Source organism: Chlorocebus sabaeus, chromosome 21 (genome assembly GCF_047675955.1).
Source record: "Chlorocebus sabaeus isolate Y175 chromosome 21, mChlSab1.0.hap1, whole genome shotgun sequence".
NCBI classification, from domain to species: Eukaryota; Metazoa; Chordata; class Mammalia; order Primates; family Cercopithecidae; genus Chlorocebus; species Chlorocebus sabaeus.
In genome coordinates, this window is record NC_132924.1 from 129999477 (window position 1) to 130023260 (window position 23784).

The following is a 23784-nucleotide window of genomic DNA, read 5'->3' on the forward strand; positions in this document are numbered from 1 at the left end:
AAGTGCGGCCCGTTTTCAGGAAACAACTGCCACGATTCAATCTAAAAAGCTTCTTCGGTATTTTCGGCCACAGTTTGCTTCCGCTTCCTTCCATCATCATTCCCTGGTGAAGTCTCGAGGCACTCCCGTTCGCTGGGGAACTTAGGGTATCCGGCCTTCCCTAAATTGACGAGCGGGGGCCGGTGCCTTCGCTTGCCTTCCCTGGCCGCCGCTTGGTTTCTTTTTCCTCCCCTTCGAGGACTTCTCCGCCCGCGCCCGCGCCCCAGCTTTCGTCCCGCTGTGGTGAGATGCCACCCAGCTCCACGGGAGGACCGCGGGGCGAGAGGCGGCGGACGCGCTCCGGAGGCCGCCGGCCGAAGATGAAGGGCGCGACGACATCGCGGTTTCCAGAATGGGCTCCTTCTCGCCCAGAACAATCAGTGCCGTTTGGAATCTTCTCGGCCTTCTCGGCGCCGTCCGCGCGTCTGGGCTCCCCGGTACCGTGGACCTGGCCCCGAGCTCCGCCCCTTCGCCCTGAGCTTCCCCTCCCCTTCGCCCCCAGTCTCCCGGCCTCTTCGGGGAGGCGGAAGAGCCGAGAACCTTCGCGAAGGCGGGGCGGGCGCCTCCGAGGCTGGGCCCGCGTTTTGGGCAGTGGAAACTGCACATGCGCGGCGTCAGGGCCGGGCGGAAGTTAACGTCGCTGTGCCGCCGCCGCGTGACGCATTTCCTGTTTGTTGTCGGAGAAAGGAGAGAAAGGAAAGCGCGAGGAGACGCCGCCACCACCAGCGCGGCAGTACTGGAGCTGTGAGGAGATTCGGGCAGTCACCCCGCCTCCCCTGCGTCCCGCCACCAGCCGCCTCCGTCCTTGGTGAGAGTCTGTTTCGAGGGCCGGGGGAGGTCGCCTAGGGCCCTGCGCGCGCCCGGCAGACGGCGGACCTAACCCGGCTCCTGGCAACAGCGTGGGGGGTGACCGGGGTCGCCGGTCGGGGCAGTACTGGAAGGGGCGGGGGCCGTGGCCGGGGTTGCGGGGCGAAGGGTGGGCGGTGTCTTCTGGGTCTAGGGCCGAAGCCGGGGCCGGGGCTGGGGGCTGGGGCCGCCCGGCCGCGTCCTCCCCGCCCGGCGTCCTTGCCGGAACGCGGCCCGGCCTCCGCCGCGGCGGTTGGGGGTGGGGCCCGGCCTGGGAGCGGCCGGCTGGGACTCGGCTGGGGCTCGGCGGGGCCGGCAGCGTGGGAGGTGTGGAGCGCCTCTTTCTAAGGCTCCTGCACTCGAGTCTGAAACCAGAAACGCGAGTGGCTTGCAGAGCAGGAATGCCGCGGCCGTGCCGCCAAGTTCGGAGGGAGAAGAAGCAGGTGGTGGACCGCAGAGCCCTGTTTCTAGAACTCCGGACGGATTGTTGAGAAGTTTGTGGAAGAGCAGGCTGCGTTTCTTATTCAGAACGTCTGTCTGCTTTGCTTTGCGTTAAAGAATCTGCACCGTAGTTGATGCAACTGAAGTTTATGTAACAAGTTTATATTAACTCTTACCCAACTGAGGAAGGTCAGTGACACACGAAGTATAAACTGCAAACCGTGTATTGGCTCGAGAAAGGTTTTGGCGCTAGCGCGTTTTTTAAAAAGAGTGGGTTTTCTAGTCAGACGTAAACTTCTGTACTAATTTTCTCACGTAAACGAGGTAGGAAGTAGCCCGAGTAGAACGATCGTGCCACCGCCGAAGGGATGCCGCCTGCGAGCTCAGAGGCTTCAGCCTGTTTGGGAAGAGTAGGCTGAGCGGAGCTCTTTGTAATTGTTAACGTTTTTGTTAGTATGAGTTGCGAATTTAGTAAGGATTTGTGGCTACAAGTTAAGCCAAATTATTGATTTAGTAGAAAAGTTAAGACTAAAGACCGAAGAAAGGAAAGTAAACAGACTTTATTAAAGCTTGGTTGCTGCTGCTTCGTGTTTAACTGCACTTTTCCAAATAATGTTGCATATCAGAACGATTCATGGTTTCTGAAAGGAATTATATGCATCCACCTTAACTACTCCGCCTGTTCATCCGTCCCGTTTTCTTTTTGGGTTTACTCCAAACTTTTTTTTTTGAGACCAGGCCAGGGTGCAGTGGCGCGATCTCCACTCAGTGCAACCTCCAGCTCCCAGGTTTAAGCGATTCTCCTGCTTCAGCCTCCTGAGTAGCTGGGATTACGGCTGCTCGCCACCACACCCGACTAATTTTTGTATTTTTAGTAGAGACAGGGTTTCACCGTGTCGGCCAGGCTTGTCTCGAACTTCTGACCTAAAGTGATCCGCCTGCCTCGGCCTCCCAAAGTGCTGGGATTACAGGCGTGAGCCACCGCGCCCGGCCGACTGCAGACTTGTTTCCACTTCTGAGAGCCTCAAGCTCCTTTGAAGTTGGTTCTTTCACATTTCTTTCTGCCTTCTGTGATAAAGGAGTGAATTTTTTTTTTTTTTTTTTTTTTTTTTTTTTTTGAGACGGAGTCTCGCTTTGTCACCCAGGCTAGAGTGCAGTGGCCGGATCTCAGCTCACTGCAAGCTCCGCCTCCCAGGCTCACGCCATTCTCCTGCCTCAGCCTCCCGAGTAGCTGGGACTACAGGCGCCCACCACCTCGCCCGGCTAGTTTTTTGTATGTTTTAGTAGAGCTGGCGTTTCACCGTGTTCGCCAGGATGGTCTCGATCTCCTGACCTCGTGATCCGCCCGTCTCGGCCTCCCAAAGTGCTGGGATTACAGGCTTGAGCCACCGCGCCCGGCCTAAGGGGTGAATATTTTTTATGCACACTTTAATGAGATGTGGGTGTTTATGGATTATTCTGGATGTGAAATTTGGGAAGTAAGTTGCCTTAAATTGGTAGATGCGGAGACTTGACAGGAAGTGGGAGAACAAAAGGATTGAGAACCTTTGAAAAATGCCTAACTAGGCTTAGTCTGTACTGTGGAACATGAGAAAGTTGGGAATTTCAGAGGGCAAAGCTCTTAAAGAATTTGAGATGAGTTCAACACTCTCTTCAAAACATCAGTGTTTTAAAACTTTCTTCTGGATATGAAAGTGTTAGGTTTGGGAAGTAATTCTGGCTGTAGGACAGTTTTTCCGGAACACTAGGTGGTGAGTATTGTTGAATATTGTGAAGACTGAAATAAGGATATGGTATTGCAGTGTGATACCTGTAACTGAGTGGCATACATTAACTTTCGTTTTTAAGCAAGTCCGTAATTCCCTTCTGTTAACTCATTTGGACAGTTTCTAACGAATAGTGGTACCCATCACCTTCATCGGTTTTCAACCTAGGTAACCCAAATCCAGGTCTGAGGTGGGGGTGGGATGGTATGTTTGAACTTTTTTTTTTTTTTTTTTTTTTGAGACGGAGTGTTGCTCTGTTGCCCAGGCTGTAATGCAGTGGCGCGATCTCTGCGAGTTCACGCCATTCTCCTGTCCCAGCCTTCCGAGTAGATGGGATTACAGGCGCCCGCCCCCATACTCGGCTGTTTTTTTTGTAGTTTTTAGTAGAGATGGGGTTTCACCATGTTAGCCGGGATGGTCTTGATCTCCTGACCTCATGATCCACCCGACTCGGCCTCCCAAAGTGCTGGGATTACAGGTGTGAGCCACCGCGGCTGGCCCTTTTTTTTATTTTTTATTTTTATTTTTTTGAGATGGGGTTTCACTGTTGCCCGTGATGGAGTACAATGGCGCCATCTTGGCTCACTGCAACTTCACCTCCCAGGTTCAAGCGATTCTCCTGCCTCAGCCTCCGGAGTAGCTGGGATTACAGGCATGCGCCACCACACCCAGCTAATTTTTTGTGTTTTTATTAGAGATGGGGGTTTCACCATGTTGTTAGGCTGGTCTCGAACTCCTGACCTCAGGTGATCCACCTGCCCTGGCCTCCCAAAGTGCTGGATTACAGGCATGAGCCCCCTCGTCCGGCCGTCACTGTTAAGAGTATTTAACAAGAGGGCACTTCAAAACTTGGGCAGGTATTTTTAGTCATCTTGAACATGTCGCTGTGTACTGAGTGTCACCGCGGGACCGCACAGACACCTTATTGTCGTCTGCCGTAAAGGTCAGCTTCTATATTGGTTAATGCTTACGGATATGTGTTGATGAGGAATAAGGTAATCAGCCTTTGTGCTTGTGAGTTGATGATTTGACAGGATTTTTACTTCTTAATTTTTACTTGCATCGAGGTTACACAGTGGATTAACAGGGTTTTTGAGAAACGTTTTTAAAACTTTCTTTTTTTCTAGGAAGTGATTCTGTTCAGAATCTGGTTTGGTTAAATTTGTCCAGGACCCCACCTGGTGGTGAGAGGCGGGTAACTGCAGGCTCATTAGCGAGTAAGAATAGGATCAGTGGCAGGATTTAGCAAATGGTGTAGTTCCAGGATAGAATTTGAAAATACCAAACTCAAAAAAATGAGGTTACTGAGAAGAAAAGCAAAGTTGGTGAAAAAGAATATGTTAGAAATGATGATGTAGGAATGGAAAAATGACAACGCCTACCTGGAGAAAATGACTTCCTGGATAAGGCAACTAGTAAAAATGTGATGTTTTTTGTATTGATTTTAATGAGGTGTTTTGTCAAACAAAATCGTTTATGTTTTTGTATGGACGCAAATCACTGTTGACCTGTTTCATGTTCCTGGAGACATCCTGCTTGAGAAGGAAGATTGATTTACTTGAGATGGAGTCCTTGCTCTGTTGTCCAGGCTGGAGTGCAGTGGCACGGGCTTGGCTCCCTGCACTCCCAGGTTCAAGCCATTCTCCTGCCTCACCCTCCCAAGTAGCTGGAATTACAGGCGCACTGTCACCATGCCTGGCTACTTTTTGTGTTTTTAGTAGAGATGGTTTTACCATGTTGGCCAGGCTGGTCTTGAACTGCTGACCTCAGGTGATCTCCCCGCCTTGGCCTCCTAAAGTGCTGGGATTACAGGTGTGACTTACTGCACCTGGATTTTATTTATTTTTTTAGTGCAGCTGGAATTGCCGTGTGCCCAGGCTGGTATCAAACTCCTGGCCTCAAGTGATTCTTCCACCCTGGCCTGCCAAAGTGCTAGAATTACAAGTGTGAGCCAGGTGACTGGCCAGATTTTAGAATTTTTTTTTTTTTTTTTTTTTTTTTTTTTTTTTTGAGATGGAATCTCACTCTCTTGCCCAGGCTGGATGCAGTGGCACCATCTCGGCTCACTGCAGTCTCTTTTGCACGGGTTCAAGCAATTCTTCTGCCTCAGTCTCCTGAGTAGCTGGGATTACAGGCACCTGCCACCGCGCCTGGCTGATTTTTGTATTTTTAGTAGAGATGGAGTTTCACCATCTTGGCCAGGCTGGTCTTGAACTCCTGACCTCGTGATCCACTCGCCTGGATCTCCCAAAGTGCTGGGATTACAAGTATGAGCCACTGCACCAGGCCAGATTTTAGAATTCTTAAGCTCTGTTGCAAAATAATGTGTCTTTGGAAGGGTGATTTAGTTACACTACATATGATTTTGCCGTCTCTGATATTTTTCTACCTTTTGCCACCAAAGGCTAAGTGTGTTTTATATTTGTGTTATGCGTATACATATGTGCGTGCTCTAGTTGGTATGCTTATGAACTGTGTACCAATACTTATCCCTCTCTGCCACCTTGAGATGGCATATACCTCTTGGGTGGGGTTTGAATCTGAAGTTATTTGTACCTACAGGAATGTCCAGGACACAGAGTGCTCAGAAAATATTGATTGAATTAGATTCTTTCTGGTTTGTCTGTGTCCTGATGACCTTCCTGTGATTAATAATGGAATCCAGAATTCAAGAAAGTTGGAAGAAGTAAGTTTCAGCAGCATTAGAGACTGAGTACTTAACCCAGTGTCGCTTTCTTTTTTTTTTGGTTTTTTTGGAGACAGAGCCTTGCTCTGTCACCCAGACTGGAGTGCAGTGGTGCGATCTTGGCTCACTGCAACCTCCGCCTCCCGGGTACCTCAGCCTCCCAAGTAGCTGGTACTACAGGCGCCTGCCACCACGCCCGGCTCATTTTTTGTATTTTTAGTAGAGATGGGGTTTCACCATGTTAGCCAGGATGGTCTCGATCTCCTGACCTTGTGATCTGCCCTCCTCGGCCTCCCAAAGTGCTGGGATTAGAGCTGTGAGCCACCGCGCCAGGCCTATTTTGATTTTTTAATGAAAGGGAATTTAGTTAAGCTTGGAAGTATCTAATAGGTGATGAGTGCCAGTTGAAGGAATGGTCTCTGATCTTGAGTAGTGGGGAAATAACTTCCTGTGTTCGTTTCAGAAATGTTTTAGGATATACTGGATAAGAATGAAATAAGAAGGTGATGTGTGTGATAAGGAATGAGAATTCACTCGTGTGGGTTTTTTTTTTTTTCCCTTGTCTGTACTGTTTTTGTTTTTGCTTTTTTTTGTTGTTTGAGACCCAGTCTAGGCTGGAGTGCAGCAGCATGATCTTGACTCACTGCAACCTCTGCCTCCCAGGCTCAAGCAATTCTTGTGCCTCAGCCTTCTTTCTGAGTAGCTAGGATTACAGATGTAAAAACACACCCAGGTAGTGTTTTTTTTTTTTTTTTTTTTTTGACAGAGTCTTGCTCTCTTGCTCAGGCAGGAGTGCAGTGGCACTGTCTTGGCTCGCTGCAACCTCCGCCTCTCAGGTTCAAGCAATTCTCCTGCCTCAGCCTGCTGAGTAGCTGGGACTACAGGCGTTTGCCACCATGCCTGGCTAATTTTTGTATTTTTAGTAGAAAAGCGGGTTTGCCATGTTGGCTAGGCTGGTCTTGAACTCCTGACCTCAGATGATCTGTGCACCTCGGCCCCTCAAAGTGCTGGGATTACAGGCGTGAGCCGCCTCACCTGGCCTCAGATGAATTTAGAAACCCCTAATTTTTTTTTTTTTTTTTTTTTTTTTTTTTTTTTTTTGAGGCTGGAGTGCAGTGGTGCGATCTTGGTTCACTGCAAACTCTCCCGGGTTCAGGCAGCCTCCTGCCTCACCTGGAACTACAGGCGGCACCACTCCCGACTGGGTTTTGTATTTTTAGTAGAGTTGGGATTTCACCATGTTGGCCATGCTGTTCTCCAACTCCTGACCTCAGGTGATCCTCCTGCCTTGGCCTCCCAAAGTGCTGGGATTATATGCATGAGCTACGCACACCTAATCTTTTTGTGACATGTTTTTTAGAAGTCCTAAACTTAGAGGTCATTAAATTTATTTGAGAAGGTTATTTTTGATTAATGGTGATTAGGCTAATTCTTTTTGTGGTTCTAATAAAGAGATTTTTCTTTTTTTTGGAACTTGATTTAGGTGTATTACTTTTGGAAATTGCAGAAATTAACAAACCGAGTTTTCCTAAGAAATATTTTTTCTTAATTTCTTAGTTGAAAAGTTTTCTATAGCCTCCTTAATAGACAGTAGGACCTAGTTACTAGAATATTAAAGAAGTTTCGTAATTGCTATTAGAAATGTTAATTATGGGCCAGGGCACAGTGGTTTACGCCTGTAATCCCAGTACTTTGGGAGGCCAAGGTGGTCGGATCTCAAGGTCAGGAGTTCGAGGCCAGTCTGGCTAGCATAGTGAAACCCCGTCTCTCCTAAAACAATACAAAAATTAGCCGGGTATGGTGGCACACACCTTATAGTCCCAGCTATTTGGGAGGCTGAGGCAGGAGAATCGCTTGAACTTGGGGGGTGGAGGTTGCAGTGAGCCGAGATTGCGCTGCTGTACTACAGCCTGGGCGACAGAGTGAGACTCCATCTCAAAAAAAAAAAAAAAGAAATGTTAGTTTTGTAGTTAAAGAATATGTTCCTGCTCCACCCAAATTCTTTTCCAGCCTGAAGTGTTTTGTTTTTTATCTTTTATTTAAAAAAATTTTATTCTTTTTGTGACAGGGTCTTGCTGTGTTATGTAGGCTGGTGGGCATTGGTGCGTTCATGTCTCGCTAGCATCGATCGCCTGCGCTCAAGTGATTTTCCTGCCTCAGCTGCCCCCAGTAGTTGCGCCCACAGGTGTACACTACCACACCCTACTGAGTTTTTATGTTTTTTTTTTTTTTGAGATGGAGTCTCGCTCTGTTGCCCAGGTTGGAGTGCAGTGGTGTGATCTCGGCTCACTGCAAGCTCTGCCTCCCGGGTTCACGCCATTCTCCTGCCTCAGCCTCCCGAGTAGTTGGGACTACAGGCGCCCGCCACCACGCCCGGCTAATTTTTTTGTATTTTTAGTAGAGATGGGGTTTCACCGTGTTCGCCAGGATGGTCTCGATCTCCTGACCTCGTGATCTGCCCTCCTCGGCTTCCCAAAGTGCTGGGAATTACAGGCGTGAGCCACTGCACCTGGCTAGAGTTTTTATATTTTATAGAGACAAGGTCTTGCTGTGTTACTCAGCCTGGTCTTGAACTCCTGAGCTCAAATGATCCTCCTGCCTCAGCCTCCCAAAGTATTAGGATTACAGGCATGAGCTACTGTACCCAGCTGTGATTTCTTTTAAAATGCTACTTTACAGCACTGTCACTTTTGTTTTATCATTTTTAACTTTAAAGTTTTTATTTTATTTTTATTTATTTATTTAATTTTTTTAGATGACATTTCGCCCTTGTTGCCCAGGCTAGAGTGCAATGGAGTGGTCTCGGCTCACTGCAACCTCTGCCTTCCAGGTTCAAGTGATTCTCCTGCCTCAGCCTCCCAAGTAACTGTGATTACAGGCGCCCGCCACCACACCTGGCTAATTTTTGTATTTTTTGTAGAGACGAGTTCCCCATGTTGTGCAGACTGGTCTTGAACTCCTGACCAGTGTTCCACCCGCCTCAGCCTCCCAAAGTGCTGAGATTACAGGCGTGAGCCGCTGTGCCCGGCTTAAAATTTTTTATTTTACTTTTTGTATATTTTGGTTTTTTCTGAGGCAGGGCCTTGCTCTCTCTCTTGTCCAAGTTAGAGTGCAGTGACAGGACATGGCTCACAGCATCCTTGGTCTCTTGCGCTCAAGTGATACTCCCACTTCAGCCTCCTGCGTAGCTGGAAGTACAGGTGTGTGCCACCCCACTCAGCTAATTTTTTAAATCTTTTTGTAGAGTTGATGTCTTACTGTGTTGCCCAGGCTGGTCTCAAGCTTTTGGGCTTAAGTGATCCTTCTGCACATTTCTAGGATTGTCTAACTTGTGTCATTGCTGTCTAGAAGCTTTTTAGTGTGATGTAATCACACTTGTCTGTTTTGGCTTTTGTTCCCTCTGCTTTTGGGGGGTCATATCCAGAAAAAGATTGCTGAGGGGCCAAATTTTACATTGTGTTTACTTTTAATGACGTCGGATTTAAATAGCTGCATTTGGAGTCTTTTGAGCAGCACCATTTTAAAAAGGTTTTTCTCAAGTGGGGTTCTAGTGGACACATGCTTGTAGGGCTCTGATGTGAGTGATCTGCTGTAGAGATTACTTCCTTTGATTTAGTGTATTATTTTAAACTGCAGGTGATGCACTGGTTTCTCAGTGAGGGAAGCTGTTTTTTACTGACTGAGCTTCTGTAGGGTGGAGGGCTGGAGTCCAGGCTCTCGCTGGGCAGGAAAGGCGGCTTGAGTGTGTCTTCCAGGCCTCCTGAGGGCCCTTGTATTTGTGGTATCACTTGTTTTCTGTAATGTGCGTTGAACACATGGGCCAGGAGAAGAGGGAAGTAGAGGAGGTACCTGCAGTGCTGGGCAGGCCACAAGGATGCTGGGCCAACCTTAGGAGGGAGATGAAGGCCACTTAAAATGTTTTATTGCCACAAATGGTGTCTTTTAGGAAATAAATCCATGTGTTTTAACACTTAAATGATATTAGGCTACTCCGGGCACACTGCCTATGGGGTAGCCCTGCTTTGCAAGGAGCAGTTAAAAAAAAAAAGAAAAAGAAAAATCATGTTAAAGATTCAACTTGTAGTTTCTCTGTGACTAGGGAAGTAGTCCAAGTATGTATCAAATAATACTAATTGGTACCTAGCTGTGTATCTTGATTAGGCAACTTTTTGCTTAAAATTGTTTCGGAGTGCAGTAGTATTTCTACAATTTCAGGCTGCTTTATCATCTAATACACAGTTGGAATTTTTTTTTTTTTTTTTTTTTAGAGGGAGTCTCGCTCTGTTCCCCAGACTGGAGTGCAGTGGCACGATCTCAGCTCACTGCAAGCTCCGCCTCCCAGGATCATGCCATTCTCCTGCCTCAGCCTCTTGAGTAGTTGGGACTACAGGCCCCCAACACCGCGCCTGGCTAATTTTTTTTGTATTTTTAGTAGAGACGAGGTTTCACCGTGGTCTTGATCTCCTGACCTTGTGATCCACCCGCCTCGGCCTCCCAAAGTGCTGGGATTACAGGCGTGAGCCACCGCGCCCGGCCTGGATGTTTTAATATATAGTTTTATCAGTTTTTTATTTAAACACTGTTTTTGAGAGGTCTGAGGAAAAAAAAGATAGCGTTACCAGAAATACTGACTTCTGTAGGGAAATACTGATACAAATGTGTAGGTAGTCTTGAAGCTCTAAGGTTAATAAAAAAAAATGTGAATGCAGGTAACCTTTCATGGAGTTTGTCAAATTTTAAATTGTGTCTTACATCAGTGATTACTCTAAAGCAGTAAGGAGTGAATTAGCTTGCAGCGAACACTGGTGATTGTTGCAGCATCAGCACTTCAGCTAGCTCTGCAGGTTTCCTTGGAGATAAACGTGGAGCTCTCTTTCTGGACCTTCAGCTCTTTTCATTTTGTTGTTTCTCTAATACGTGTTTGTCTTTATATTCCAAATTTGTTAGTCTTACTGGCATTTGATGAAAACTAAAAAGGTAATTTTGAGATTCAAGTACTGGTGGGAGAATGTCCCAAAGCCTTGAGCGTTGAGATTGTGTACATTGACAGCATAGTGTCATAATAGAGGCTAGCATGAGTTCTGGAGCCAAACTTGGATTCTTACTGTTTTTAAAGGTGCAGTGTCTTCGGTGTGTTGCCCAGGTCGAGCTCAGACTCCTGGGCTGAAGCCATCCTCCTGCCTCAGCCTTCTGAGTCCTTGGGACTTCAGGTGCACGTGACTGCTGGGCTCAGACTTGGATTTTGAACTTGCTGGAACATTGACATTTACTTAAATCTACCTAAAGCAAGACACTGAAAATGCCTAGATGGACTCGCACACCCCGTAGACAAATAGGTTTGGTCCTAGCCTTTCTATTGACCCTTTGCAAGATTACACATGCAGGCATCCCCGTCCCAGTGAAGACACCCTACAAATCATTATGACCAAGAGGAGTAAGTATCAAGCACGCACACGCAGCTCAAAACACTTTGCTTAGCCACACCCCCACGGGAAACAGCAGTGACAAATTTTTAGCAATAAACGAAAGTTTAAGCTATGCTATATCAAGGGTTGGTTAATTTCGTGCCAGCCACCGCGGCCATACGATTAACCCAAGCCAATAGAGATCGGCGTAGAGAGTGTTTTAGATCTAATACAATAAAGCTAAACCCCATCTAAACTGTAAAATCCTAGCTAACGTAAAATAAACTACAAAAGTGGCTTTAAAATCTCTGAACACACAATAGCTAAGGCCCAAACTGGGATTAGATACCCCACTGTGCTTAGCCTTAAACCTCAATAGTTAAAACAACAAAACTACTCACCAGAATACTACAAGCAACAGCTTGAAACTCAAAGGACTTGGCGGTGCTTCACATCCCCCTAGAGGAGCCTGTTCCATAATCGATAAACCCCGATCCACCCCACCCTCTCTTGCTCAGCCTATATACCGCCATCTTCAGCGAACCCTGATGAAGGTTACAAAGTGAGCGCAAATGCCCTTCCTCGCAAAAACGTTAGGTCAAGGTGTAGCCTATGAGATGGTGAAAATGGGCTACATTTTCTTTTTTTTTTTTTTTTTTTTTTGAGATGGAGTCTGGCTTTGTCTCCCAGGCTGGAGTGCAGTGGCCGGATCTCAGCTCACTGCAAGCTCCGCCTCCCGGGTTTACGCCATTCTCCTGCCTCAGCCTCCCGAGTAGCTGGGACTACAGGCGCCCGCCACCTCGCCCGGCTAGTTTTTTGTATTTTTTTAGTAGAGACAGGGTTTCACCGTGTTCGCCAGGATGGTCTCGATCTTCTGACCTCGTGATCCGCCCGTCTCGGCCTCCCAAAGTGCTGGGATTACAGGCTTGAGCCACCACGCCCGGCAATGGGCTACATTTTCTATCTCAGAAAACCCCACGATAACTCTTATGAAATCTAAGAGTCCAAGGAGGATTTAGCAGTAAATTAAGAATAGAGTGCTTAATTGAACCAGGCCATAAAGCACGCACACACCGCCCGTCACTCCCCTCAAATATACTTAAGGACCATCTTAACTAAACACCCTAATATTTATATAGAGGGGATAAGTCGTAACACCGTAAGTGTACTGGAAGGTGCACTTGGATAAATCAAGGTATAGCTTAACATAAAGCATCTGGCTTACACCCAGAAGATCTCAACACCACTCGATTGCTTTGAGCTAACACTAGCCCTAAATATAACTAATACTAATACCAAACCAATATGTATACTAAACCATTTACCTGTATAAAGTATAGGCAATAGAAATTTTGATCTGGCGCTATAGACACAGTACCGTAAGGGAAAGAGTATAAATCGTCCAAGCATAAAATAGCAAGGATTAACCCCTGTACCTTTCGCATAATGGATTAACTAGAAACAATTTCACAAAGAGAACTAAAGCCAAATCCCCCGAAACCAGACGAGCTACCCAAAAACAGCTAAAAGAGTGCACCCGTCTATGTGGCAAAATAGTAGGAAGATTTATGGGTAGAGGTGACAAGCCTACCGAGCCTGGTGATAGCTGGTTATCCAAGATAGAATCTTAGTTCAACCTTAAGTTTACCTACAGAGCCACTTAATCCCCTTGTAAACTTAATTGTCAGTCTAAAGAGGGACAGCTCTTTAGACACTAGGAAAAAACCTTATATAGAGAATAAAAACCTCAACTACCATAGTTGGCCCAAAAGCAGCCATCAATTAAGAAAGCGTTCAAGCTCAACATCAACCACCTAAAAAATCCCAAACATATAACTGAACTCCTCACACTACATTGGATTAGTCTATCACCTTATAGAAACAATAATGTTAGTATAAGTAACATGAATACTTTCTCCACCGCATAAGCCTAAATCAGACCAAAAACCTCACCGATACTTAACAGCCTAATATTAACAAACACAAACAAGCTCATACTACTTTCACTGTTAATCCAACACAGGTATGCCCCTAAGGAAAGGTTAAAAAAAGTAAAAGGAACTCGGCAAACTTAACCCCCGCCTGTTTACCAAAAACATCACCTCTAGCATTACTAGTATTAGAGGCACCGCCTGCCCAGTGACACACGTTTAACAGCCGCGGTACCCTAACCGTGCAAAGGTAGTATAATCACTTGTTATTTAAATAGGGACTAGCATGAATGGCATCACGAGGGTTTAACTGTCTCTTACTTTTAACCAGTGAAATTGACCTGTCCGTGAAGAGACGGATATAAAACAACAAGACGAGAAGACCCTGTGGAGCTTTAATTTATCAATGCAACCAAAAACTATACAAACCTACGGACCTTTAAACCCCTATACCTGCACTAAAAATTTTGGTTGAGGTGACCTCGGAGCACAACTAAAACCTTTGAGCCCCAGTTTCCTCACCTACAAACAGTAACTCACAAAATGGCTGTGATAGAATACGTACCTGTCATAATGCATGACACATGAGTCAGTAACATTGTTGTCGCAGCTCCTTTCCCCCTTAATTGGCTGATAACTACGCCTCAGTGATTTAGTAAACTAATTGAACATCATGTGACTTGATTAGCATGTCATGTTTAAAATTACCTGTTGTCATTTGGATTATAAGAAGTTTGTTTGTTTTTTTTTGAGATGGAGTCTCGCTCTGTCACCCTGGCTGGAGTGCAGTGGCGCGACCTTGCCTTACTGCAACCTCCGCCTCCCGGGCTCAAGTGATTCTTTTGCCTCAGCCTCCTGAGTAGCTGGGATTATAGGCGCACACCACCATGCCCAGCTGATTTTTGTATTTTTAGTAGAGATGGTGTTAACGTCATGTTGGTCAGGCTGGTCTTGAACTCTTGACCTCAGGTGATCCACCTACCTCAGCCTCCCAAAGTGTTGGGATTACAGGCATGAGCCACCATGCCCGGCTTCATTTTATTTTATTTTTTTGAGATGGAGTCTTGCTCGGTGGCTCAGGTTGGAGTGCAGTGGCGTGATCTTGGCTCACAGCGACCTCTACCTCCTGGATTCAAGCGATTCCCCTGCCTCAGCCTCCTGAATATCGGGATTACAGGTGTCCACCACCTTGTCTGGCTAATTTTTTGTATTTTTAGTTGGCCAGGCCGGTCTCGAACTCCTGACCTCAAGTGATCCGCCCGTCTTGGCCTCCCAAAGTGCTGGGATTACAGGCGTGAGTCACCGCGCTTAGCCTTATTTTTTTTTAATATTGCTATATTTTAAATAGGAATGGAAGATTGCTGGCACCAGTCGTAGGGTTCGTGGATGTGCGTGGAACGCTGTTGGTGAAGTTTTCTTGCCTTGGAGAAGGACCCCAAACAGCTTCCTAAATAGCTGTTCTGTCTGCTGCTCGGTTTCATTCCTGCTGTCATTTCTGATTCCAGCACATCCTCATTTGGAGCATCTTAGTAACCCTGCCGTCCCGTCATCACTCTCTTAAGTCCATCTCCCTTGTAGTTAGAAGTTATCTTTCCAAATACTCTTGTTGACTTCACACCACTGCTTAATACTTCTACTTACAATGGAAAAGTCCTAATTCGTTAGTTCTAAAATTCTTCAGTGCTGGGATTACAGGTGTGAACCCCTGCAATGGCCGTGTGCATATTTGTCTTAATTGTAAATGACTGGTTTGTTTACATGTCTGTCTTCCACTAAACTTGGTGACTTTTATTATTTCCAAAGCCAACATAGTGTGTGTTTTAAATAGTAAGTTTGTGTGATTATATTCAATCAGAATGACAGTATTCTTTTTAATATTAGGAAGGCTTTGATTGGTTGACTTATGGGGCCAGTCTCACTAAAATGAAGCAGTTGGGCAAGCTGTGACCCTCCCTTCCCTTGAGAGTCTCACCTGCCCAAAGGTAATGGGAAGGCAGGACAGTGACCCCAGGTGAAAAAAGACTAGGGGACTTAGCAGTCCCCTAGAGTCCCTTAGAGTCTTGCTCTGTCACCCAGGTTGGAGTGCAGTGGTAAAATCACGGCTCACTGCCGCCTAGACTTCCTGGGCTCAAGCCATCCTCCCACCTCAGCCTCCAGAGTAGGTGGGACCATATGCGTGTGCCATCATGCCGGGCTAATTATTTGATTTTGTGAGACGGAGTCTCTCTGTCACCCAGGCTGGAGTGCAATGGTGCGATCTCAGCTCACTGCATCCTCTGCCTCCCGGGTTCAAGCAATTCTCGTGCCTCAGCCTCCTGAGTAGCTGAGATTACAGGCGCACGCCACCACACCCAGCTAATTTTTGTGTTTTTAGTAGGGAGGGTTTCACCATGTTGGCCAGGCTGGTCTTGAACTCCTGGCCTCAGGTGATCTGTCTGCCTCGGCCTCCCAAAGTGCTGGGATTTCAGTCATGAGCCACCGCGCCTGGCCAACGCCCGGCTAATTATTTTATTTTTAGTAGACTCAGAATCTCCCTTTGTTGCCCAGGCTGGTCTTGAGCTCCTTAGCTCAAGCGTTCCCCCTTCCTTTGTCTCCAGAACACTGGGATTACAGGCATGAACCATTGCACCCTGCCCGAATTTTACTGTTAATTGTAGCATCCTGGTCCATATTTCCGTCCTGATTAGAAAGAGAGCTGTGGGTCTTGGTGTCCTTTGTTGGTGACAGTTGGACTGTCCTTGGAGTATCTGTTGTATTGGGGGCACTAAGACATTACAACATTGGAGCTTGCTCTGAGGGGAGGGACCATAGGTCAGGGTTTCTCAGGAGGAGCTGTAAAGAATTTTAAGGGTATATTTGCCTAGAGGCAGAAAAACTTGCCAAGATAAAGCACCCGAATATCCAAAGGCAACTATCTGGAAGAAAAATTGAACCTGCATAGCGTAATTTGAACAAGGACCAAAGGGTGAAAATTCCTTGGAGACCCCACTACCCAGCATAAGGAGGAATGCCTGTAGTAAGCACTAAAATTCAGGACTTGACTTTGGAGATAATGAGTTCCAGTCACTGGCGTTTGTTCCGACAGAAGAAGGTCGCACTAATTAGTGGTTATTAAAGTGTGGATGCCTTATGAGTCAGAGCTTGAACTTGGTGATATAAAGGTCCTTTTATTTAATAGGAATTTGAGGAAGACGCCCAATATGGCACTTTTCTCGAAGTACTTGGAGACAACAACCCCCTTTTTTTTTTTTGTGAGACAGAATCTCGCTCTGTTGCCCAGGCTGGAGTGCAATGGCCGGATCTCAGCTCACTGCAAGCTCCACCTCCTGGGTTTACACCATTTTCCTGCCTCAGCCTCCTGAGTAGCTGGGACTACAGGTGCCCACTACCTCGCCTGGCTAATTTTTTGTATTTTTAGTAGAGATGGGGTTTCACCATGTTAGCCAGGATGTCCTGACCTAGTGATCCGCCCATTTCAAAGTGCTGGGATTACAGGCTTGAGCCACCGCGCCCAGCGTCTTTTTTTTTTGAGACAGAGTTTCGCTCTTGTTGCCCAGGCTGGAGTGCGATGGTGCAATCTCGGCTCACCACAACCTCTGCCTCCTGGGTTCAAGCGATTCTCCTGCCTCAGCCTCCTGAGTAGCTGGGATTATAGGAATGCGCCACCGTGCCTAGTTAATTTTGCATTTTTAGTTGAGACAGTTTCACCATATTGGTCAGGCTGGTCTTGAACTCTCTACCTTAGGTGATCTGTCCGCCTCAGCCTGAGCCACCATATCTGTCCTGTCTTTGAATACTGTCTCACTGTTTTTGTTCTGAGTCTTTGAAAAGAATGTTAAAGGTCAATAATAGTTGGAAGAATTAAGCCTGACATTCTCCCCACTCATGCTTTTACCTTTATTAAAAAACTGTCGTGGGCCTGGCGCGGTGGCTCACGCCTGTAATCTGAGCACTTTGGGAGGCTGAGGCAGGCGGATCACAAGGTCAGGATATCGAGACCATCCTGGCTAGCATGGTGAAACCCTGTCTCTACTAAAAATACAAAAAAAAATTAGCTAGGTGTGATGGTGGGCGCCTGTAGTCCCAGCTACTCAGGAGGCTGAGGCAGGAGAATGGCGTGAACCCGGAAGGCGGAGCTTGCAGTGAGCCGAGATTGTGCCACTGCACTCCAGCCTGGGCCACAGAGCAAGACTCCGTCTCAAAAAAAAAAAAAAAAAAAATTGTTTGGGTGGGTATGGTGTATTCCCGTAATCCCAGCACTTTGGGAGGCCGAGGTGGACAGATCACCTGAGGTCAGGAGTTTGAAACCAGCCTGGCCAACATGGTGAAACCCTGTGTCTACTAAAAAAAAAAAGGTCAGTGTGGTGGCGGCACATGCTTGTAGTTCCAGCTACTTGAGAGGCTGAGGCCGGAGAATTGCTTGAACCCAGGAGGTAGAGGTTTCAGTGAGTCGATTGTGCTACTGCGCTCTAGCCTGGGCGTCGGAGAGTGAGACACCATCTCAAAAACAAACAAACAGAAACATAACTGTTGTCAATTCAAAATATTTACTCCAAATTGTGGCTCATTTCTGTAATCCCAGCACTTTGGGAGGCCAAGGAGGACGGATCACAAGGTCAACAGATTGAGACCATCCTGGCCAACACGGTGAAACCCTATCTCTACTAAAAATACAAAAATTAGCTAGGCGTGGTGGCAGGCGCCTGTAATCCCAGCTACTCCGGAGGCTGAGACAGGAAAATCGCTTGAACCAGGGAGTTGGAGGTTGCAGTGAGCCTCAGTCGCACCAAACTACTCTAGCCTGGCATCAGAGTAAGACTGTGTCTCAAAATATATATATATATATTTTGTACTCCAAATAAGCCAGGAGTATTTTCAGTATTGCTGAAGGCTTTACTTAATCATGCAGTGTATTTGATCATGAATTACTCTCAATATTTATTGAGCTGAATGTGGAATGAGGTGGTATGTGGAATGAGGTGGTTTGATGATGGGGGTGGGGGTGATTTGGAGCCGAAGTCCTTTGACTATTCCTGCTGGCTCCCTAGTGAGGGTGTAGCATCTCTGCAGATGAGTTCTCAGAACTGTGCTCAGGCAGCTCTCTGTGTGCCCATCGTTCCTGCCTGCTTTTCTCTTTCCTCCCCACTTCCTCATTGTGTGAGACCATCCACTCCGTGTATTACTGGTTCCTTTCTACTTCGTCATAAGCAGGTAGCACTGAGGATGTTCTAGTTAGAGCCCAGGGCTTGCTTTCCTTGGAGAGCATCATCTGTAAATAACCGTAGGAAGTGGTTGTCACCCACTTCACAGGGAGGGGAAGGAGCCACAATGAAGGTAGGTAGTTTTCCAAGGAACCACGGCTTATTTAGGATAAACACCCAGTTCCACTTCCAAGTTCCTTTGCTGTAAACATTATTGCTTCCGTGTACAGGGAAGGCAGGGTGGTAAATCCTTGATTCTTAGTGCTTGCTGGCTTTTTAGAGTGACATGAACTCAAGTATTTTAAATGTAGGTTTTAAATGCAGTTCGGTCAATTCATTTTGAAGCCCACATTCTCGTTTAGGTCATAGATTGCCCCATCAATTTTTTTTCTTTTTAATTTTTAAAATGTTTTGTAGAGACTCTTTCGCCTCGTTGCCAAGGCTGGTCTCGAACTGCTGGGTTCACGCAATTTGTCCGCCTTGGGCTCCCAAAGTGTTGGGATTACAGGTGTGAGCTACCGCACCTGGTCCAGTTTGGTTTCTGTGTCCTTTTGACATACATTTCGTCTTTTTGAACTTTTTAAACTTTAGTTTGAAATAGTTTTAGATTTACAGAGAAGTTGTAAAGATAGTACAGGGATTTTCCTGTATACCCTTCAGCCAACTTTCCTTAATCCTTCTGTAACTGTGGTAACTGGTGAATTTCTCAGAAGTAAGCAGTTGACACCGCTACAGTACTGTTAAATGTGGACTTTATTCACATTCCACCTGTTTTTCTGCTAATGTCCTTTTCCTGTTCTAGAAACCATCTGAGGAACCCAGATCGTATTTAGTTGTCATTTATTCTTAGTTACAGGTTGTCCCCTTGTTTTTCTTTACCAGGGGTGTGTGTGTGTGTGTGTATGTGTGTGTTTATATGTATGTGTGTATATATATATGTATGTGTTTTTTTTTTGTGATAAGTTGGGCCTGGTTAGTGCTTTGATGGGAGATAGGGTCTCCTTCTGTTGCCTATGCTGGAATGCCGTGGTGCAGTCATGACTCACGGCAGCCTTGATGACCTTCCTGGCTCAAGTGATCTCCCACCTCAACCTCATGAGTAGTAGCTGGGATGACAGACACATGCCACCATGCACAGCTACTTAAAAATTTCTTTTGTTGCAGTCTCACCGTGTTTCCCAGGCTGATCTTGAACTCCTGGGCTCAGGCAGTCCTCCTGCCTTGGCTCCCGAAGTGCTGGAATTAGAGAAGTGAGCCACTTCGCCTGGCCTGAGTCTGATTTTTGGATAGTTTTTAAAATTTTCTTGCTTGATCTAGCATTAGCCAGTATAGTAAATTTTTATTTCATCTAATTCTGAATTGACCTATCCTTATAGCTGGTTTTGTCCGGGGCAGGACCACAGATTGTATCTGTTGTGATAATAATCTACACATTTATTCATTTTTTTTTTTTTGAGATGGCATGTATTCTTTTTTTTTTTTTTTTTTTGAGGTAGAGTTTCGTTCTTGTTGCCCAGGCTGGAGTGCAATGGCGTGATCTTGGCTCCACCGCAGCCTCCGCCTCCCGGGTTCAAGCAATTCTTCTGCCTTCTGAGTAGCTGGGATTACGGGCATGTGCCACCACGCCCAACTGATTTTGTATTTTTAGTAGAGACGGTTTCTTCATGTTGATCAGTCTGGTCTTGAACTCCCGACCTCAGGTGATCCACCCACCTTTGCCTCCCAAAGTGCTGGGATTACAGGTGTGAGCCACCGCACCCAGGTATTCATTTTTAATTCTAATTTTAAAAAAAATTTTATTTTCATGTTTTTGGAGACAGGGTCTTACTCTAACCCAAACTGGAGTGCTGTGGCACGATCTCGAACTGGTCTCCCAACTCCTGGGCTCAAGCAGCCCTCCCACTTTGGTCTCACAAAGTGCCAGGATGACGGGTGTGTGCCGTCGTGCCCAGCCAATATCTGCACATTTATAAGCTGACATCTGTGAGAGCAGAGGGCAAGATGAAATTAGAGGCTGCTGTAGGTCAGGGTAAGAGAGAATGATGCTGGTGAAGATAAAGAACAGTGAATGAACTTCAGATATTTCAGAGGTAGACTCGGCAGTCTACGTTTTGTGATTCATTTGTGTCTGTGCTGAGTTGTGATGTTGGTGAAGGTGAACATTTCGCAGGTACCTCAGAGCTCAAGGTAGAATTTACTAGAAAAAGACCAGGTGTGTAGTGGGTGAGAAGGATTAAGAGTTAAATTTTGGTCGTGTTCTATTTGGGATGTCTGCTGGACATCCAAGTGGCTGTGTCAAGTAGTCATCTGTCTGTCTGTGTGAACTGCCCAGGAGAGCCCTGAGCTTGGAACTTACATTTGGGACTCATTGCTAAGTAAATGATATTTAGGTAAGGGGAAAGGATGAAAACCCACATGTCGGATGAGAGATGGCCTTGAGCCTTTAGAATTCCCGTAGTTTCTTCAGCGGGCCAGTGGAGGGGTGAAAGCTGGTGATGGAAGGCAGATGGAGAGAGAAGTCGGGCAAGTAAAGCTGGGAAACGTCTGTGAGTGGTGCTGCAGGTTTTTTACTGACCTTAAATAAGAGCCTCCAGTGGCAGGCAGTGGGGAGCTGCAGCAGAACTGGGGGATGAGTCCATGCAAGGGAGTGGAGAGGCTACGGGTAAGCAGTGCAGGACGGTGGCGGAGGTGAGGGCATCCCCTACAGGGGTGGCTGTCATTACTGCCTTTATGCTTTCCTTGGAGGGTAGCCTTCATTTAGTAAGGACACTAGCCATTTGATGGAGTGCTGTGAATACTGGGTGCCCTTAGTGGATGCTGCACGTCCATGTCAGAGCAGGCTTTCAGTGAGTGTTTTTGTTGATGAAGTAAATCACAGCATTCCCCAGCTGGCCATGCGGCCCTTGCGGCCCTCGCCCACACCCACGTTCTCACCTCTATGCTGGCTGCCTCGGGGGTGTCTTCCTCCCATTCCCACCACCACATGCACAAACACAGGCACACAAGTGTAGATAGAGGATGAGCTGTTTGGACTTGCGAGAGCACGTGTGCTTGGTGTGTGGCCTCTTGCTATATATAGTGCTCAGGGGATGATCCAGATGTCTGGCATGGGAAGATTGGTACTGAGATTTCTGCTCTTGTCCTGTTAGTGAGAGTGGATTAGCAGCTTCCCCCTGTTTCTCCTAGGTACTGCTGCTGGCATCACTGCCAAAACGCCACCTCAGATCCTTGGCAGCAAACTGGAGCTCAAGTGAAAATAACCTCACATAGTCACTCAGCCAAGGGAGTGAGAGAGATGTGAGGAAATGCTGGCTTTCCTGCTGCTTGTTGGCTGCTCTGCTCTGTGTGCTGTGACTGATGGGCAGGTTTTTAGTTACTGAAAGAAGATTGCGATGTTCCTGCTTACGGGAATCGACTCCTGTCTTTTCTCTAGAGACTGGTCGGACTGGTGTGGTTTGAATCCTGTATGTTGCCATGTCATTCTAATTACCAGGGAGGAAATCTTTCATAATTGGGTGTTCCTTACCTTGTAACTTATTACATAAAAAAGTCCCTAAAATGTTATATTGAATATTTCCAAATGGAGTGGAAAGAACTGTATGGTGGTATACCCTTAGGCACCTTCTCCAATTAATATTTTATCTTTGTTTTATTATGTGTCCAGCAAAGCTGATAATGTTAAGTTGGAATAATTACAAGAAAATAGGAACCATACAAGTTTTTTTCTAAGTTGTAATTTTAAAAATACTGGGAACAAATCTACTTAAGAAAAAGAACATTTTGATACTTTAAATTCTGTATCTTGTGGTTGACATTTTAAACTTAACACCTAGAATCTTTGCTCTCATGTATTTGAAGATGTACATTCGTTTCTAAGTTTGATGTTAGTCATTCCATCGAATTGATAATGTAGTTTATATACATCTAGATAGATCATGATTTCCATTACAGTTTTTTGTTTTTTGATTAAAGGACTTCCATAAAAACAAGAGTTTTAGGTACAGGTGTGGTGGCTCGTGCCTGCAGTCCCAGCACTTGGGGAGGCTGAGGTGGGAGGAATCCCTGAGCCCAGGAGTTTTGAGACCAAGACCAGCAACAAACCGAGACTCCTGTCTCAATTAAAAAACAAAAACAAAAAACCCCAAGAGTTTTTAAGTTTCCACAGATGTTTCTTTGTGGTTTCGTGATAATGTTTTTTTTCTTTTTCTTTTTCCTTCTTGCCTTTTTTTTTTTTGAGACAGTCTCGCTCTGTTGTCCAGGCTGGAGTGCGGTGGCGCGATCTCAGCTCACTGCAGCCTCCGCCTCCTGGGTTCAAGCGATTCTCCTGCCTCAGCCTCCTGAGTAGCTAGGACTACAGATGTGCACCGTGACGCCGACTAATTTTTGTTTTTTTAGTAGAGATGGGGTTTCACCATGTTGGCCAGACTGGTGTCGAACTCCTGACCTCAAGTGATCCGCCCACCTCAACCTCCCAAAGTGCTGGGGTTACAGGTGTGAGCCATTGCACCCGGCCCTGTTTTTTTTTTTTTTTTTTTTTTTGTTTTTTTTTTTTTTTTTTTTTTTTTTTGAGACGGAGTCTCCCTGTGTTGCCCGGGCTGGAGTGCAGTGGTGCGATTTTGGCTCACTGCAACCTCCACTTCCCGGGTTCAAGAGATTCTCCTGCCTCAGCCTCCCAAATAGCTGGGACTACAGGCGTATGCCACCACACCCGGCTAATTTTTGTGTTTTTAGTAGAGACGGAGTTTTACCATGTTGGTTGGCCCAGATGGTCTCGATCTCCTGACCCTGTGATCCGCTCCACCTTGGCCTCTCAAAGTGATGGGATTAGGGATGTGAATTGCCGTGCCAGGCTATGCAGATTCTTGATTGTTGATTTAATAGAGTAGGTTAGCCAGTGAAATTTAAAGAGTAAATTGGTTAAGAAACATCATGTCTTAGGCCCGGCGCGGTGGCTCAAGCCTGTAATCCAAGCACTTTGGGAGGCCGAGACGGGTGGATCACGAGGTCAGGAGATTGAGACCATCCTGGCTAACACGGTGAAACCCCGTCTCTACTAAAAAATACAAAAAACTAGCCGGGCGAGGTGGCGGGCGCCTGTAGTCCCAGCTACTCGGGAGGCTGAGGCAGGAGAATGGCGGGAACCCGGGAGGCGGAGCTTGCAGTGAACTGAGATCTGGCCACTGCACTCCAGCCTGGGTGACAGAGCGAGACTCCGTCTCAAAAAAAAAAAAAAAGAAACATCATGTCTTAAAGCAGCAGTGTGTGTGTAGTTCCTCCTTGTGGGACCAGAGGCTGCATCCTCCTTTAGAGCTGGCAGGGGCAGAGTGGGTTTCGTTGAACATTTTACTGCCCAGAGAAGTAACAGGGCTGAACCACGTAAGCCATAGGAAACTTAGGGAACGAATCTCTGCTGCTGGTTTTCTCTTCACCTTCTAATCCATAGTGATACCATCTAATTAGTGTGGTCAA

General features: G+C 46.5%; 1 protein-coding gene across 2 annotated transcripts in view; it reads left to right on the plus strand.

The window, feature by feature from the left end:
- The first annotated feature begins 708 nt into the window (after window positions 1–708).
- DNAJB6 (DnaJ heat shock protein family (Hsp40) member B6) overlaps window positions 709–23784 on the plus strand; it is an 84386-nt gene continuing 61310 nt past the window's right edge. For both annotated transcript variants that reach the window (XM_073009560.1, XM_073009559.1), the window contains exon 1: window positions 709–847. The gene's annotated coding sequence lies outside the window, so the exon portion shown is untranslated. The remainder of the gene's footprint in view (window positions 848–23784) is intronic.